We start from the raw sequence: 18,042 nt of genomic DNA, 5'->3' as shown, positions 1-18,042 counted from the left end.
GCAGGCTACACCATCTAGGTTTGTGTAAGTGCACTCTGTGATGTTTGCACAAGGATAAAATAGTCTAATGATGCATTTCTCAGAATGTCTCCCCGTAGTTAAGCACTACGTGACTGTACTCTGAACACAAACAAGCCTCTCACAACAGAGGGTGGATCAACAGGAAACATTCTACAAGAACTATTGATCCTGCCAATGGCATGGCGAGCTGTTTCCCTGTGTTTTCTAAGTCTCAGATTTCAGAGGTTCTTCACCTCCCTCACAGTGTCTAAGCACTGGGACGTCTTCCTGGTCTGCCTCCCCAGTCCACCTCCCCCACTGCCTGTGTGCAGTGCCCAGGGATGGGGCCCCTGCCCAGAGGTCTTCTCAGGGCGCAGAGTAGGTCAAAGTCTGTATCTTTGCTGGCCCACCTTCAGCTCGGCACTCAACTGCCTGGACTAATTTGAAATCCACCTAATGGCCTAAGTGGAGAGGAAGCGATGTCCTTTGTGTGCCCCACTATGATTGTCATCGCCGTCTGTCTCATGTTTCCTTCCTTCTGTGCCCAGAGTTTCTGCAGCCCCCTTATTTCCTGTGTTCTGCTGCACTTACTTACCATCGATTTTCCAGTTACAGTCGTCGGCCTAATTATAGCTGTGTTCCATGTGGTTGGAACCCAAGTGTACATACACTTCTGTATTCTGCCTTTTTTCATTTAAGTTTATATAGAAAATGACACTGCCTTACTCCAATACAGTCTCCAATAAAATTTTTTGTGTTGACGTCACAATTTTATTACATCAAGGAAAAAAATTATGATTTACTTTCTAAATAATGTTGAATTAACAGTTCCGTGAGTCAAGTTTTTCTCTACGTTTGGGTTATTTACATTGCCTAGATTGCCAGAGTCGGGATTTCTAGGACAGAAAAAAATGAATATCATACTGTTTTCTCAGATCTTTCAACATGTCATGTTTCGCTACAAGCTATGCTTTGATTTTACACACTGGATTTTTATATTTATTTTTTCCATTGTAAGTTGTCCTCGTCCCCAGCTCCCAGGCCCAAAGCACCCATCCCTTGAGCTCCTCAGCATTCAGAGAGGAGGTCGCAGCTGGGTGTACTGTCCCCGGACCACTGTTGTTGGGAACAGGTGCCAGGTGCCCCTGTTAAGGATTTTGGTATAATGGTTATAATGATTATGCTATCAGTAGCTACCATTTACTGAGTTCCTTTATGTTACGCATTTTATCTCATTTCCTTCTCACCATCACCCTGTCAGGAAGGTATTGTTGTTACCGTTGAGGTGACCTAAAATCCATCATTGCCCCGGTGGCACTGAGGGGTCCTCGGTTCTTTCAGCCAACGCAGTAAAGAATTCGAGATCAGCGAGATTTAGGAAAAGTAAGATTCATTGAAAGTACGTTTCAAGAAAGAAACGGGCTAAGCCAAAGAAGGCTGCAGCTTCATGGAAGTGGGGAGGTCTGTATTATATTAGGGTCGTGATGGGAGATTATGAGGATGGTGCTAGATGATTGGCACATGAGGTCGTTTTGATTGACTTTTGGCTATTATATAACTCTCTGCCTACTGTGCATGCGGTTACCCAGCATTCAGTCAATTATAGATTCATGAACTTCCGGGCAATGATGGTATAATGAGGCTAAGGTTACAGAAGGGTTAGGATAGTACTAACTGCACAGGTGCTTGTGGCCAGATCAAACCAAAGACTATTTTATGGCTTTTCACTCCTTTGTGCCTTAGGATGTAGGGGTAATTTATAACCATAAAATAGGTGTGTCAGGGAGATCCTAAGGGAGGTCTTTGGGAAGAGCCTTCATTCCCCAGTCACGTATGTCTATCTAACTACCTCACATTGTTTTCACCATTTTATAAAGAAAAAGCTGAGTCTCTAAGAGGCTAGGTAACTGTGCTTTCAGCTGCAAGTTACAGACCACTAGCTGCAAATGGCTGAAACAGTAAGGTTTTATTAACTCACATGACTACGGAGGGAGGAGGTCCCAGGTTGGTTTGGCAGCTCGGCATTGTCATCCAGGAGCCAATCTCTTTCCATGTCTCTGCTTTGACATCAGCAACTTATGGGTGCTGTTCCCTTCCCTTTGTGTAGCAACAACAAGCATCTTATCCTCACACAACTGAATTCAAAACCAGGAAGGGGAAAGGCAACTGTCTTCTTGTGTGTTTGCGTGCATGTGTGTGCATTTACTTTATCAAGAAGGAAATATTTCCCCAAAGCCTCCCAACCAATTTCTCCTTATATCTCATTATCCAGGAGAATTAAATTACTTGGTTTGGCCAGGCTGGTCCCGCCTGTGAGTATATTACTCCCACTAACCAATTGCTGAATAAAATTGCATTATTCTTAGCAAGAAGAAAAGGGGAATAGTGTTGAGTGGGCAACAATGTCTGCCACACTTCCCTACATTTCATGGTTCTGCCACACTTCCCTACATTTCATGGTTCTCTTCTCACAATACTATGTTATCTTTTCACCTTTTAACATGTGTCAACAGTTTTTGTGTGTATGCGTGTGCATATCCAGATGTCCATAATTTGGTTTATGTAGCATGGTCATCAATTCCAAAATTAAGAAATCAGAGGAAATGCTGCAGTCATTCCTGCCTGCTATCTTGCAAATGAGAGATTAGATCATTGAAGCACTTTCATAAACGATGAAGGCAGTCTGAAGAACGAGGAGATCTGGATTCCAGCCCCAGGCCTGCTACTTTCTATCTGTGTTACCATGGATAAGTAACTTAAGCTTTCTGAACCTCAATTTTCTTTGGACTTTCTAATGTTTAATAAATTCCTTTAAAAATAATTTTAAAATAAATAAGCAGACATATATACTAACATGGAAAGATCTCATAAATATATTCTTAAATGAAATAAGTTACGGACATCACAGTTATATTTAAAAAGAACCAACCAAACAAAAATAAACCATAACTATATGTGTGTGCTCCAAAATATGTAAGAATATTATAGAAAGGTAACTGCAAAAACATATATCAAACTATCGACCCTAATTACCTCTGAGGAGAGGAATAGTGATTTGGAGGGTGAATTTAGTAATTTTGCCCTGTGGATTTTTATATTGTTTGACTCTCATACAAAAAAAAAAGTATATTCATCATTACTTATATAATTTTTTAATTAAAAGAAAAGAATTGAAGTAACCACTTTCCCCATTGCTGCCCATCTAGAAAAACATAGAAGTCTTAAGTGCTAATTTCAGTGTCTAAGTGACCTTCCAACCTTCCTAATCAAGTTTTTTTTTTCCTGCCAACTAAAAATACATTATCCAGTTCAGGAAACATGGTTGATTGAGTAGCAGCTGCTGCCAAGAACCTACTTTGCATATTGAAACAACCTTGGAAGAAAAATAGCAAAAGTTCACTGTCATCAAGTCCTGTTCCGAGGCATGGCTGGTGCTCATCACACACATTTGTCTTGGCCTCCGCATCATCCTTCCTACACATTGGCTCTGGCCACTGTTTCTTTTCCCCCTTAGTGTCAAGAAACTTCCTGCAAATAGTGTAAAAGCAGAAGTTGAAGCTGCTTTACTGCAAAGCTAACAGCCTTCAGATCTTTCTTACACTATTTCTTAAAGCAAATAATCCACTGCTCTTTCCTTTTCCTATGTTTATTTGATTTGTTTTTTAGAGACAAAGAGATCTGCTGTCAAGATACTATTTATGTTCAGACAGGGAAAAAGAACACAAAGAGACAGGCACGAAAACTTCCCCCAGCTTTGCCATGTTCTTCATTTGGTTATGAAGAGATGGTGTCTCCAATAAAATGGAAACTAGAAATAGAAGAAAAGTTCTGCATTGCTATTCAGAATCTAAAACTAGACTGACTCTTGATCCATTGATTGTGACTTTTTTTCTCTCTGGAAGTTTATTAAATTTTTGTTCCTGGAATTTTGAAATTTCATAATCATGTGTCTTGCTATGAGTCTATTTTTATCCACTATGTTGGAATCTTAGTGGGTCCTTTACTCTGTCACTTCCTGCAGAAGTAAGTTACTTTCGATTCTGGAAAATCTTATTGAATTCTCTCCATTTTCTTTGTGTGCTCTCTTTCTTGAACTCCAACTATTTGGTTGCTGAACTTTGACTTATTCTCTAATTTAAAAAATATTTTGTTTTCTTTCTTAGACCTTTGCCTTTCACTCTGTTTCCTGGAAGTTTTCTTCAATGTTATCTTCCAACCCTCCCATTATGTTTTTAATTTTATTTATTATATACATATAATTTCTAAGGGCTCTTTTTTATTCTCTGAATTTTTAAAAATAGCGTACTTATTTCATATCATCTCTCTGAGGTTCCATGGAACCGAGTACAATGACAATAGGAGACCCTAAATCAGAACACACATGTCGTAACAACCAGAGGGTTCATGTTCTTATTCTTTGAGTTAGTGAAGTTTATCTCCTTCAAGGTAGCATGCAGTCAGTTTCCTAGCATGAAGCCTGCCAGCCTGCTTCTATCTGGATCCTACCTGCCACCTTGGAACATAATGCTGTTTTGTCAATGTGTGTAGTGATTACACTGGAGGTACAGAACACTCACCAACGTAGACCATATGGAGCACTATAAAACAAGTCTCAATAATTGTAAAAGAATAGGAATCACACAGAGTACATTTCTGTATGACCATAACGGAATTAAGGTAGCAATAAATAATGAAAAGATATCTGAAAAAACAACAACAACAACATATTTTTGGAAATTAAATAACATACTTCTAAATAACCCATAGATCAAAGATGAACTCACAAAAGAAATTAGAAAGTATTTTGAGCTGAATGACAATGAAAGTACAACATATCAAAATGTGTGGGCTACAGCAAAAGCACTGGGAAATTTATGCACTTAAATGCTTATATTAAAAAAGAAGAAAGATGTAAAATCAATTATCTAAATGCCAACCTTAAAGCAAAAGAAAAAAGAAAAGAAAACTAAATACAAAATAAGTAGAAAAAATAAAATAATCAAAATTAGAATGGAAATCAATTAAATGGCAAAAAGAGAGAAAATCAACACAGTTGATATTTTGAACAGATTAATAAAATCGATAAACTGATGGTAAGACTGATTAAGAAAAAAGAGATAATCATGAAGAATTTTTCTAAAAGGACGTCACTATAGATTTTACAGACATTAAAAAAATGACAAAGAAGAGAGTATGGATAATAATATGCCCATTAAAATCAACGACTTAGATGAATTGAAAAAATACTATTTATTGAATAAGCTATCACTTTTTCCTGGCTAACTTGGAGTATCACCATTACACTAACTCATATATTTACCTGGAGGTGTGGGTTTGGATGTTTCTGCCTTTTATATTATATTCCATTATTTGCTCCAACAGCAAATATTCCAGTGAACAAGTGGGGAGCCGCTTTACCTTTTCTGATCCAGCCTCAGAAGTCACACATGTTCACTTCTGCATTTTATTGGTTACAAAAAAAAACAATAAACCAACCCAGATTCAACAATAGGATATACAGACTCCACCTCTCAATGGGAGGGAGGGGTACCAAAGAATTTGTGACTACTAATAAAAAAATCCATTCTGTCTTTAGTGGTGCTTCTAATGTTTGCATTAAGTATAATATTTTCTTAGGTTTTACACAAATACCCTTTATAAATTTGAGGACCTCTCTGATTAGATTATGGGCAAATAGAAACAGCAGTTGCCATTTGTTTTTCTCATGCACAAATTAGTATAATTCATGGAGAATGGTTTTTAAGGGTAAATTTATATTGTCAGATTTGTGAAATCTGACTACACAGATGAAATTTACTACACACTACCAAATAATATCTAAATTCTAAATGTTTTTATTTTATTTTATTTTTTAATTAAGTTCATTGGTATAACATTGGTTAATACAATTATATAATTTTCAGGTGTACATTATAATTTGACGTCTGTATATTCTATTGTGGTAACACCCCTTTGCCCACTTCACCCTCCGCTCTACCCCCTATATTTGACCCCCTTTACCCCATTTACCTTCCCTCTCCTCCCACCTCACTCACTAGTAACCACTAGTCTATAGTCCTCAAATCTACTAATCCATAGTCCATGTCCATGAGTCTCTGTTTGTTTGTCCTGCTCATTTGTTGCTTTTAGGTTTATATCCCACATACAAGTGATATCATGTGATTTTCAGCTTTTTCTGTTTGGCTTATTTCATTCAGCATGATTTTTCCCCCTCTTTAATACCACCCACCCCCCCCCCACTTCCACCCCTGACCTGGATGTTGCCATTTCCCCATAAGAACTGGATCTCTGAAGGTGGGGCCTCTTCTCTCACACACTCGAGGCCTACACCTGGGGCCTGGTGCACCCAGGGCATGGTCAGTGGCTCCACCTGGGCGCAAACCCAGGATTTTCTGCATATAAAGAAGACCTGCTAACCACTATGCTATGGAGCTGCCCCTCCCTTAGCATGATTATCTTGAGGTCCATCCATGTTGTTGCAAATGGCAGTATTTCATCTCTTCTTATGGCTGAGTAATAGACTATTGTATATATGTACCACATCTTCTTTATCCAATCATCTATTGTAGGACATTTCGGTTGCTTCCATGTCCTGGTCACTATGAATAATGCTGCTATGAATATCAGTGTGCTAATATCTTTTCAAATATGGGTTTTCAAGTCTTTGGGGTAAATACCCAGAAGAAGGATTGCTGGATCATATGGCAGATGAATTTTTAGTTTTTTGAGGAACCTCCATACTGTTTTCCACAGTGGCTGTACCAATTTGCAGTCTCACCAGCAGTGTATGAGGGTTCCTTTTTCTCCTCATCCTCTCCAACATTTGTCACCACTTGTCCTGTTGATTATAGCTATCCTAACAGGTGTGAGATGGTATCCCATTGTGGTTTTGATTTGCATTTCCCTAATAGCTAGCGATGTTGAGCAGCTTTTCATATATTTCTTGGCCATTTGTATGTCCTCTAGGGAGAAGTGTCTATTCAAGTCATGTCCTCTAGGGAGAAGTGTCTATTCAAGTCCTCTGCTCATATTTTGATTAGATCATTTTGTTGTTGTTGTTATTGAGTCGTATGAGTTCTTTGTATATTTTGGATATTAGGCCCTTATGAAAGGTGTTGCTTGCAAACATATTTTCCCATTTGGATCAGTGTCTCTTTACCTTGTTGATGATTTTTTTTGCTGAGCAGAAGCTTTTTAGTTTGATGTAGTCCCATTCATCTATTTTAGCTTTTACTTCCTTTGCTTTTGAGGTCTAATTCATAATATCTTCTTTAAGTCCAAGGTCCTTGAGTTTAGTTTCTATGTTTTCTTCTATGAATTTTATTGTTTCAGGTTTTATATTTAGGTCTTTAATCTATTTTGAGTTAATTTCGGTGTGTGGTGACAGACAACAGTATAGTTTCATTCTTTTGTAGGTGGCTTTTCGGTTTTGCCAGCATCATTTATTGAAGATGTTTTCTTTTGTCCACTGTATGTTTTTGGCTTTTTTGTTGAAAATTATTTGCCCATGTAAATATGAGTTTACTTCTGGACTCTCAGTTCTGTTCCACTGGTCCGTGAGTCTGTTTTGCTGCCAATACCATGCCATTTTGCTTGCTGTCGCTTTGTAATATAATTTGAAGTCAGGCAGAGTGATGCCTCCAGCCTCATTCTTTTTTCTCAGTATGGCTTTGGCAATTTGGGGTCTTTTGTGCTTCCATACAAATCTGATACTTTGTTCTATTTCTTTAAAAAATGCCAATGGGATTTTGATGGGGATTGCATTAAATCTGTATAATGCTTTGGGTAGTAGGTCATTTTAACTATGTTGATTCTTCCAATCCCAAAACACAGAATAGCTTTTCATTTCTTTGTATCTTCTTCAATTTTTTTTAATAGGGTGTTATAGTTTTCATTATATAGGTCCTTTACTTGTTTCGTTAAATTTATTCCTAGGTATTTTATGCTTTTTTGTTGCAATTGTAGAAGAAATTATTTTTTCCACTTCTTTTTCTGACATTTCATTTTTAGAATATAGGAAAGCTATGGATTTTTGAATGTTGATTTTGTATCCAGAGACTTTACTGTATTTGCTTATTGCTTCTAGTAGTGTTCTTATGAAGTCTTTAGGATTTTCTATATAGAGAATCATCTGCAAATAGTGACAGTATGACTTCTTTGTTTTCTATTTGGATGCCTTTTATATCTTTCTTTTATCTCATTGCACTTGCTAGGATCTCCAATGTTGTATTGTAAATTCTAAACTATGGATATTAAATCTTTGTTTGGAATATTTTACAGCATAAATGGGATAGTATTCTTTATGAATTGTAATTTGGCTGATAGTCTTTGGTAATATCCATCACATATAACAGAGAGATTCATAGAGAAAAGAATGGTTTTTAAAAAGAAATTGAGAAATTTCTTATAGAAACAATACATTTATTTTTCATGCAAAGGAGTGTGAATAGAGATTCCAGATTTCCTTTTTCGATAGAAAATCTAGACAATGGTCAACTAAATAACATTTAATTTCACTAAAACTTCTGATCCCACTACAGAATCTTGCTGAGTGAGATTAAATTAGACCACAGGGTGAACTCTTTAAGCAAAACTAAGTGGCTTTCAATCCTAAGCCCACATTTACCACTTCAGTGACAATGAAAGGCTGTTCTGGAGCATACAGGCCAAAAAGAATGGACAAGAACTAGAATACATGCCCCAAGTACTAGAGCCAAGCAGATTTAGGCCATCTTCAGAAGAACTTTCTAGGACAGAGAGTGATATAGCCTTCTCTGGGCCAATCTTACCTGGCTATACAGGTAGTGACAAGAAGGGAGATCAATGGCTAATCTAGAGGGAAGGCAGAGTGTCCTCTTCCCAAAGAACAAGTGTTTATACAATATAAGATTCTTTGTATCCTTTTGACCCCTAGAAAATACAGCCCAGGTGGTGTTCTTGACCTTGGTACATATCTATGCTTGGAAAAGATGTGGAGGCTGGGGGAGGTGAGGAGGTAGGGAGAAATCTGGAGTGTGAAGAAGCTTTGGATTTCCATTGGCACCACTTTTTTACCTAGAGAGATATTGACACATAGTTACTGGATTAAATTGATGTTCCCATTTCTATTAACTAACTTATTAGGTGGGAATAACAAGTTTACATACCAATGTGAGAGCTATTCTCATAAACCCTCCATCAAAAAAAAAAAAGAGAGATGATGTAGGTTTTCTTTTTTACCCTCAAATAGTTAAAAACTTTTCTTTTATTGCTTTCTTCAGTGATATCAGGTAAATTATATATGAAGTAGATATTTCACAGTTTGCAGTGGTAGAAAAAGAAAAAAGTCGTAAGAGGACAAAGGAAAGAAGGGACATTTAAAAACTGTATCGGTATGAGTACCGATGCCCTTTCTCCAATCATTTACAAGTATTAGAAGCAGCAGCAATTCCAGATTTCTTTTTAGCCACCTGCTAAGTCGATCACCTTTTAAAATAATTTTAGGTGCCATTTTTGTTTTGATAAATGCAGGAAAAGGGCTGGGAAATGTCTGCCTGACATGTTATAACATATAAAGCTTATATGCTGTTAAAACTTTAGGAAATGGGGAACCTTGTATAAATTCTGACTCATCTTCATACGGGTGTTTTATCCATATTTGAACAGTCCTTGATATACCTATTATATGATTAGGAATTTTGCATTCTAATCTGGCTCATTGATTAACTTCTAAGTGGACTGAGATAAATCCTATTAATTGCTGAGTTTTTTTCTTATTTGTGAAGTGCTGCAGCAATCCCCCTGTGAATATGCCTGGACCACATTTTAAAAGCTGGTTACCCAGTAGCAGGTTTGGAAATATTGCAATAATTTTAGAATTGCATGGAGAAATATATTTTAAAATAAAAAAGGACTGGGAAGCATTTGAGATCTTGCTCTCGAAATATGTCATCAGTTTGGCTCAAACTCTTATAAAAAAAAAATTCTACAGGTTTGGATGTTTTTACACATTTGGACATTTACTTGGCATTGTATGGCAGGATTGTGAAGAGGCCCACCCAGGAACACCCTGTAGACCTGGACTCAGTTTTAGGGCTTGTTGTGTCCCATTGGCTTCCTGCCTCACATCATGTAAACTTGGGTGAGTTTCTCTCAGAATTCCAAGCCTCCTTGCTTTGTGTAGCAGGCTATGACTTTATCTGAGCTGTTCTTAGGAAATCCTGAGGTGGATAAGGTTCAGTTAGCCCAGGGAAAGGAAAAAAAAAATGAGTTGCTGCTTTTAATCTTGGCTTTTTAATTGGATTGTTGACTGAGAGTCTGAACAAAATCTTTGCTGGTCAAATGAGAGATCGATCTCTTTAAAAGAGAAAGGACTCACTTTATCAGAGCAAAAAGGAGTCTGTCTGCCTGCACGCATCTAAGCCAGGTGTTGCAGCAAAGAAAGTGAGGTATATTTGGAGAGTTTACAAGTCCTGGGGACACAAGCGAACTATTGCTCTCAACAACTTGGCTCCCCAGGTGTCTAGGAAGTACAGATTATACAAGGAAAAATCAGAAGTCATGGAAACTAAGGGAGTTGGGGTCGAGGGTGCTACTAATTGGAAGGGGCTGGGGCATTTGTGTCTGGTTCTGAAATCAGCCATGACATCATTCCTTCCTGTCTTGTGGCCTGTGAGGTTGTTCTGCTTCGATGAGCCTGGGGCTGAAACACATCTAAAGCCAAGATGTTATTCTTAGTCTAATGTCCAACTGAAACCTATTGTCCTCATGATTATAGGCCTGAAGTTTGGTTAATCTTATGTCCTAAGGCTTAATGATTTAAGGAAGCAGGCATGCAAAGGTCAAAGAATAAGAGTGGAAAAAACAAATGTGTCACAATGCCATTATCTGGGCAGAATCAGCTTGAATCAGAGGGAAAAAAAGCTATATTAAAGAAATGAAGTTTGTGTGCAGTTACACTTCCCCGACTCCAATAGCCAATGGGGTGACTATAGTTGTTCAGAACTCCAAATCCAGAATGGCAGAGATGGGCGCCATGAGATATCTAGTGCATTAACACGACCGAACCCAGAGAAGTCAGTGGGAACCCCAAGAGGAAGGGCAAAGCACCCCACAACAAAGGGGCCTGTGCCTCTATTTCTGTGGTCAACAGACCTGAGGCTTTATTCCTAAGACTGTTCTGGCTGCATCCAGTAAGCTCTTGCTGGCTAGTCTTAGGTGACTAAGAGTCTGTGGGAGTCCCTTGTTACTGAACTAAAGGAGGTTCATTTGCTTGTGCACGTCAAAGCCAAACAAAACACAAACAGGGGTTTGCAGCAACAAAAATAAGGGTTTATTTAAGGAAATGGCACCAAGCCCAGAGACATAGGTGAGCTAGCACTCAAAAACCTAGCTCCTTGATGGCCTCTAAGGGATAGGTTATATAGGAAAAAACCATTAGTCATGGCAGCTAAGGGAGTTGGAGTTGACTATTGCAACAAGTCCTGATGTCACTCATGGCTTTTGTTCTGTTTGTTTTTGATGGGGTGTGGCTGGCAAGGTCATTCCACCTTTATGGGTCTGGAGCTGAAACACAGTTGAGGTCAAGATGTTATTAGTCTGACCAAAATTCTGTTTCTGTGGTCAATGGACCTGAGGCTTTGTTCCTAAGACTGTTTGGCGACCAGAATCTGTCTCCGAATGGCTAAACGATTAAGGGAGTGGTCCTGCAGAATATGCAAAGGTGGAAGGATAAGGAAAGAAAGAAGCAAGTGGTCCTGGTGCTATTAGACTAGACAGGCCAGTTTGAATCAAAGAGAAATAAGACAGAGAACGTCATTTTAAAGAAGTGAAGTTTTGCAGGATAACAGCCTGAGAAAATATTTCCTCCAGGGCATAAAGCAGTCCTATGGGCATATCCACCTCATTTAGCTTGTCTAGAGACATGCGTGTAAGGGCTGATTTTCCCTAGAACTTTGTTCAGACACTATAGATCTCAAAATTAACATGGGAAATGGTGCTTCTGAGGCCAACGAGGCCCACCACAGACAGCCTCCCATTTATAACTAAGATGATTGAGGTGAGGGTCCTTTGATACTTTAAATTAATTTTCACATGCATGATTAGAACAAAAGCCATCTATAACATTAGGCAGAGTGAAAGGAAAACATATTTAATTGGTTTCTTGAAGTTTCAAAAGAGGATTTAGATAAATTAGTCAACCTATAATGTCATTTAGGCATCAATCCAATTCTTTGAGGTATTAAAAATGGCTGTCCGTATTTTAAAAGGGAGTAAGTCATCTGGAATTTGACTTGTCAGACAGGAATAAACTGCAAATGCCTCCAAAGCAAAATTTGGATTCAACTGGTGCCTTGTTTTAAGAGAGGATGCATCTGAAAAATGCAAAGGAAAGGGCTTGCAGAAATGACCAACTCAGCCTGTTATAGATTAACCACACCCTATAGATCTTTAAATGGCCTCTGGAAACTCTTGCCATACCCACAAGACAAATGATCTGTACATAGATAGGACTGGTGGTCAGGAAATGCCTTCCCCCTTGCAGCCCCCACCTGAAATTCCTCCTCCCCATCTTGAGTCAGGAGGTGCACGTAGAACCTCAGACAAAGGAATCACGCATCCCTTGCACGGACAATGCAGAGGTATATAAGCTGTAAGAAATCTAACCAGGGCGAGCTCGTGCTTTTGTGCTGTTTAAAGCCTCATGCACTCTGCTAGCAGTAAATTCTCCTTCCTCTAACAAACTTGTCTGAGCATCCAATTTCCTCCATCAGATGTTACTTCCTGCAACAGCTTGTGCATGTCTGTGTGTGTCTATACATGTATGTTGTAAATGTGAGATAATTTTCTACCTCCAGATGGTATTGTCAAAATTAACTTAAAAGCAATTGCTTGTAATGTTACCAAGCATTGGGATTCTTGGGTTCGCCAAGAAAGAAATTGAGAGGAAACCCCAGAAAAATTTCCAGACAGATTTTGTTAAGCTTATGCTGGAGCACAAGGCAGGGAGCACAGAGGAAAAAAGGCCCTCTGGACCAACTCGGGGGCTGGAGCCGCTAGGCTGCTTTTATAAGCAGGGGACAAGAGGGTTTTGTGAAAAGGTAGGATTTTTGAAAGTGGTGGGTTTTTTTTAAAAAAGATGGGCTTCCTTTACTAGCTACGTTGCCTGGTAATGTTGCAGAAAAATTGCAAAAATCAGACTGGCGAGACACCAAACAACACTCAGAGAATTGAAGAACTCAGGTTTATTACACCAGTGGTCCCAGAGGAGCTAGCACTCTGAAGATCTGGGCCCCGAGCTCAGGGGTAACCATACTTTTATAGGGCTTAACAAGCAAAGGCAGTACATCTGTTCTTAACAAGCAAAGGCAATACATCTGTTACCTAGACAGAACAAGTAAAAGGGAGGGTGAGTCTTCAGTTGATCTCGAGGTCACCTGTCCCTTTGCCCTATGTGGCAAGCATGTCTACAGATTACAATGTTCGCCATTTGAGTGGAAAATTCCTCTTCAGTAACTCTGTTCCCGCCTGCGCTGTGGAGGTAAGATGGCAAACTGCTCATTACTGCCACCCCAGGAAGGTCCCACAGCAGTCAAACCTTGATCCATTGAGCACACAGACCAGTGGTTTTCACATCTGTATGGAAGTAAGTGGTTAGAAGGGAGATGATAGTCAGCTACTTCTGCATTTTTATGTATGGTGGTGACACTCTTGTGGTCAGCTTATCCTGCATTCCTCCTGGTCATCCGGTATTTTTTTGGCCCTGGGCCCAAGTCCCTATGCTGTTTCAGTACAGATTGAGTATTCTAAATTTCTCTGAAATATAGAAACTAACTCATGCTTTTCAAGTTCACATGATCTAAGTTTAATCTTTAGTAAAGTAAAGTTGTTTAAGTTTGTTGGTTTAAGTAAAACAGATGTCTTTATGTTTTACCGGAGTTTTATAAAAATAATATGTTAATAATTGACTTTGATCAATATGTTTCTAGAGGTTATACTATGTCTTAAATGTATTTGCTGGTAAAGAGCCTATGTTTCTAGAGGTTATAAAATCTCTACATGTATCTGCCAAGCTAAAGAACGTTAATTGCTTATTTCTTAATTTTCATTAGAAATTGAAATTTTAAGTGTTAAATCTCAATACATATAGGAATAACTGTGGTGTTCCAGAAGGGCCTCTGGATTTGTTTGTGTGTGTGTGTGTTAAACTGCATGGGAAGTATTGTAAAATAAGTGATGACAACTTCTAGGGTATATTGTAAACAATGGTTATAAAGTAAACTAATAGCTGGGGCTGTGGGAAACCCAAAATGGCTGCTTCATTCTTCCCTGCTTCCTGGTTCCCCTTTTTTTGGTTTTTGCATTTCTTTATGCATCACAGTCCATTTAAGCTGGACTTAAATGAGTGACATTATTGAAAGGAGACATTTTACACTATTGCCAAGCTAAAGAAGATGTATAAGATAAATTTTAATACCCTTTTTGTGGATTATATAAATGTTATACTGGATGCCAAATACAGAAAAATGAGACAGAAAGCAAAACTTGGGTCATGATAGTTCACAGGACAGGAATGATCCAGCGGTTTTTTTTTTTTTTCGTTCGTTCATTCGTTCGTTTATTTGTTTGTTTGTTTGTTTGTTTTCAGTGAAGGCCATAAGACCAGACTGCCTTCCATTTACCTGCCCTTCCCTTTTTGGGGAAATTTGGCCTCAACTCAGATCCCATGGTTACTGTATTGCCCCATCCCCAAAGGTCAACAAGAAGACGTGGATACTGAGATTTTCTATGAATGAGCCTTTCTAGCGCCATGAGACCATACTATCTGACCAAAAGGCTGATCATCAATACATCCTTCCGTTTGACTTATGAGCAAAAGGGGGAACTGTGGACATAAAAAGAGGGAAGGGGGTGGTTCTATGAAAAGTAGCCTCACAGGGTGATCTGATCAGAAATTTCTAACTGGGTAGGTCATGGTGGGTAGTCCTGCCCCAGTTACATAACCTCTTTACTGAAAGGCTTATCTTTGCCTTAGGCAAGCCAAGCCCTGTCCATTGTTTCTGTGCACCTAGGTTAGCACACCGTAGAAACAAGCCTCAACCACCCTCAAGAAAACACATAATCTTGTTAACTATCCTGTAAACCAATCCTCACCTTGAGTATTCCCACCTCCATGTAAGCTCACACCGCCTCCTTAGTTTCAAATGTATAAAAGAAGCTGCAAAACTATTATTTTCCAGAGCAGTTAAGATCTTGCTCCCTGGCATATGTCATCAGTTTGGCTCAAATAAACTCTTATAAAAAAAAGTTTTAAAAAAATTAAAAAGTACTCAAGCCTACAGAATATACCATAGCTGATAAATCAAATTATCAAATCTAGGCTGGTTAGTAAACAAACAAGAGGCAAGCAAAATAAATGGGAATAAAACATCAGTTCTGGCCCATGCCACACGGTGGCAGGCTTACTCTGTGTTGTGCTTTCTTTTTAGGGCAAAAAAAAAAACGTGAGGAGGGAACAAACTTTTTAAAGAAACGAATCTTAATGTTTGGGTTTAACTACATCAAACCATATATTTTAGGGAGTTAACTTTTAGAAAAGATGATAAACGTTATTAGTTTATCAAGATTATATTTCCTTATAAAAATGCTCCTTACATTGTATGGTACCTGAGAAGAAGGAATTTGACCTTCAATAGGATATTCTAACTCTAGATTTCAATTTCTTCATCACTGAAATGATGAGTTTAGATTATTTACATTTCTAAGATCATCACATCTCTCTTACAACTAAAAGAAAGCCTAAATAATCTTCTCCAATAACAAGAACTTCAGTCACATTGCGGGTAACTTGATAAAGAATTGAGTTAGGTTACCTAGGTTCGAGTTTAAGTTCTGCCATTTATTAACTGCAAGAGATTAGGTAAGGGACTTATCCTATCAAAATTTCAGTTTCCTCATCTGCAAAGTAATATAAATTATAGTACATATCTTATGGAGTTGTTACAATTAAATGAGTGTTCACCAAACCATTTCTTTTTCTTCCTGGGCAAACAGCTAAACCACATTTTCCATCTTCACTTGCAGTTAGTTGAGACCATATGACTGAATTCTGGCCAATGGAATATGAGAGGAAGAGATATGTGCTCCTTCTAGACTCAGCTCACAAAAATCTCCTGCTGTAATTTTCCTTTTTATTTCCCCTTCTGCAGGTTTCCCCTAGAAGCCACTTGTTAAAGATGACAGAATTGTAAAATGGAAGAAACTGTAGTCCTCAAATCACGGTTTGGAAGACAGCTTTATGTCTATTAGAAACACTCATTTTGGCCTTTATATGAGTTTGAAATAAACTATTTTGTTTAGCCACTGAGAGTCTGACGTTTGGCTATCATGGAAGCTAGCATTAACTGAAATGGCTTATAAAGCATTTAACACAATTACTGACACTATACGGGCTTAATAAATGTTAGATGTTATTAATATCATGACTCAATAATACAAACCAAGAGCTTAAGACTTTGAACTTAAAACACAAGCAATATTTTGGAGATCCTATCTGCAGTATACAAGATTTGGCCTTTTTTTTTTAAAGCTAGAGAAAGTCTAGGAAATAAAGTGTGTGGAAGTAGTAAAAATTTGAGCAATTCATGTATGTAACTTGTAGAAACTCAATATTTTGTATTTATATTTGCTACACTTTTTTGAAAATTTTAACAGAATATAAAAGAAGGAAAATCAAATAAAAATTCAAGTTGGTGCCATCTTTATAATAATATTTAAAATGATTTCTTCCTTGTGAACACTTCAGTCTGTGTTATGATTCATTCAGTGATTCAGTATTTCACACAAAGCTTATCCTTCTTAAAAATGTCTTCTTTCTTGGCTCCAACACCTTTGGATATTTTAATGCTTTTGTTCATGCTTATTTCCAGTTTTCTCTAGTGATATTCTACCTCTCTTAAAGCTCAGATCAAATTTCATGTGTTCAGTCCAACTCCTTTAAGACATCCTGGTTGGAAAGGATCCCATCTGCATCGAACTGTAATATTTGTGTAAGCTAAGGCTCTTACTATTTGTTGCTTCTATCCTAGAGTTTATTCTCAGTGGGTCGATATAGCTTGCTTCTCCCTAATCAGATTGTAAACCATCTGATGATAGGGACTGTAATTTTTTTTTTTGTATTTCCCATAGAGAATAGAGTTCGTATTGATAATTGATTCATTGGTTTGAAATTTCTCCTAAAATTTTAATCTCTCTCTCTCTCTCCTGGAGTTTTATAAGAATAAAGAAAAACAGCTTTTATAAAGTTTTCTTCATAAATCAGTAACAATTTGCAGTTGGGGAACAATAGTGGCAGAGGTGGTATTTTATGACCAGTGGTTTGGTACAAAAAATAAATTAGTATCTGATTTCCCTTACTGAAACTAGAACAATTTTATATGTATGACCAGTTAAACTTATTTTGCTTTTTCACTTTGTTTTTTATCCTTCATCCTAACTATTCACTTTCACTCTTTTTTGCATATTTGCTTAAGATGTTTTCCTTAAAAACATTAAAAGTTATAGTTGAAAAATTTTAACATTATATAGTCAACAGAATAAGGACCTTAGGAAATTTTAACTTGAATCTTGCCTTTCTTCTTCAATTTGATAGCTATGCAATATTCTAGTTTCACCCTGTGTTTATCCTCTAAAAATTAGTAATATTTATAGTCAATGTTTACTTAGATTTACCAGCATATTTATTAACTTCTTTGCTCATCATTGATTCCTGCATTCTAATCTTTCCTGCTGGATTTATATTCCTTCTTTCTGCAAGGTCTGTGAGAAGGAAATTTTCTCAGTCTTGGTTTAAAAATGTCTTTATTTTATCTTCACCTTTAAATGCTAGTTTATAAACTGGATAGAGAATTCTAGATTAACAGATACTTCCTACTATCATTTTGGAGATATTATTCTATTGTCCTCTGACATCTACTGTTTGTCATAAAAAGTCAGCTTAGTCTATATATTGTTTCTTGGTAGGTAATGTGATTTTCAGGACCA

The sequence above is a fragment of the Pteropus medius genome, unplaced genomic scaffold (assembly GCF_902729225.1).
Source record: "Pteropus medius unplaced genomic scaffold, Ma_sr-lr_union100, whole genome shotgun sequence".
NCBI classification, from domain to species: domain Eukaryota; kingdom Metazoa; phylum Chordata; class Mammalia; order Chiroptera; family Pteropodidae; genus Pteropus; species Pteropus medius.
Note: the sequence above shows the minus strand (reverse complement) of the source record.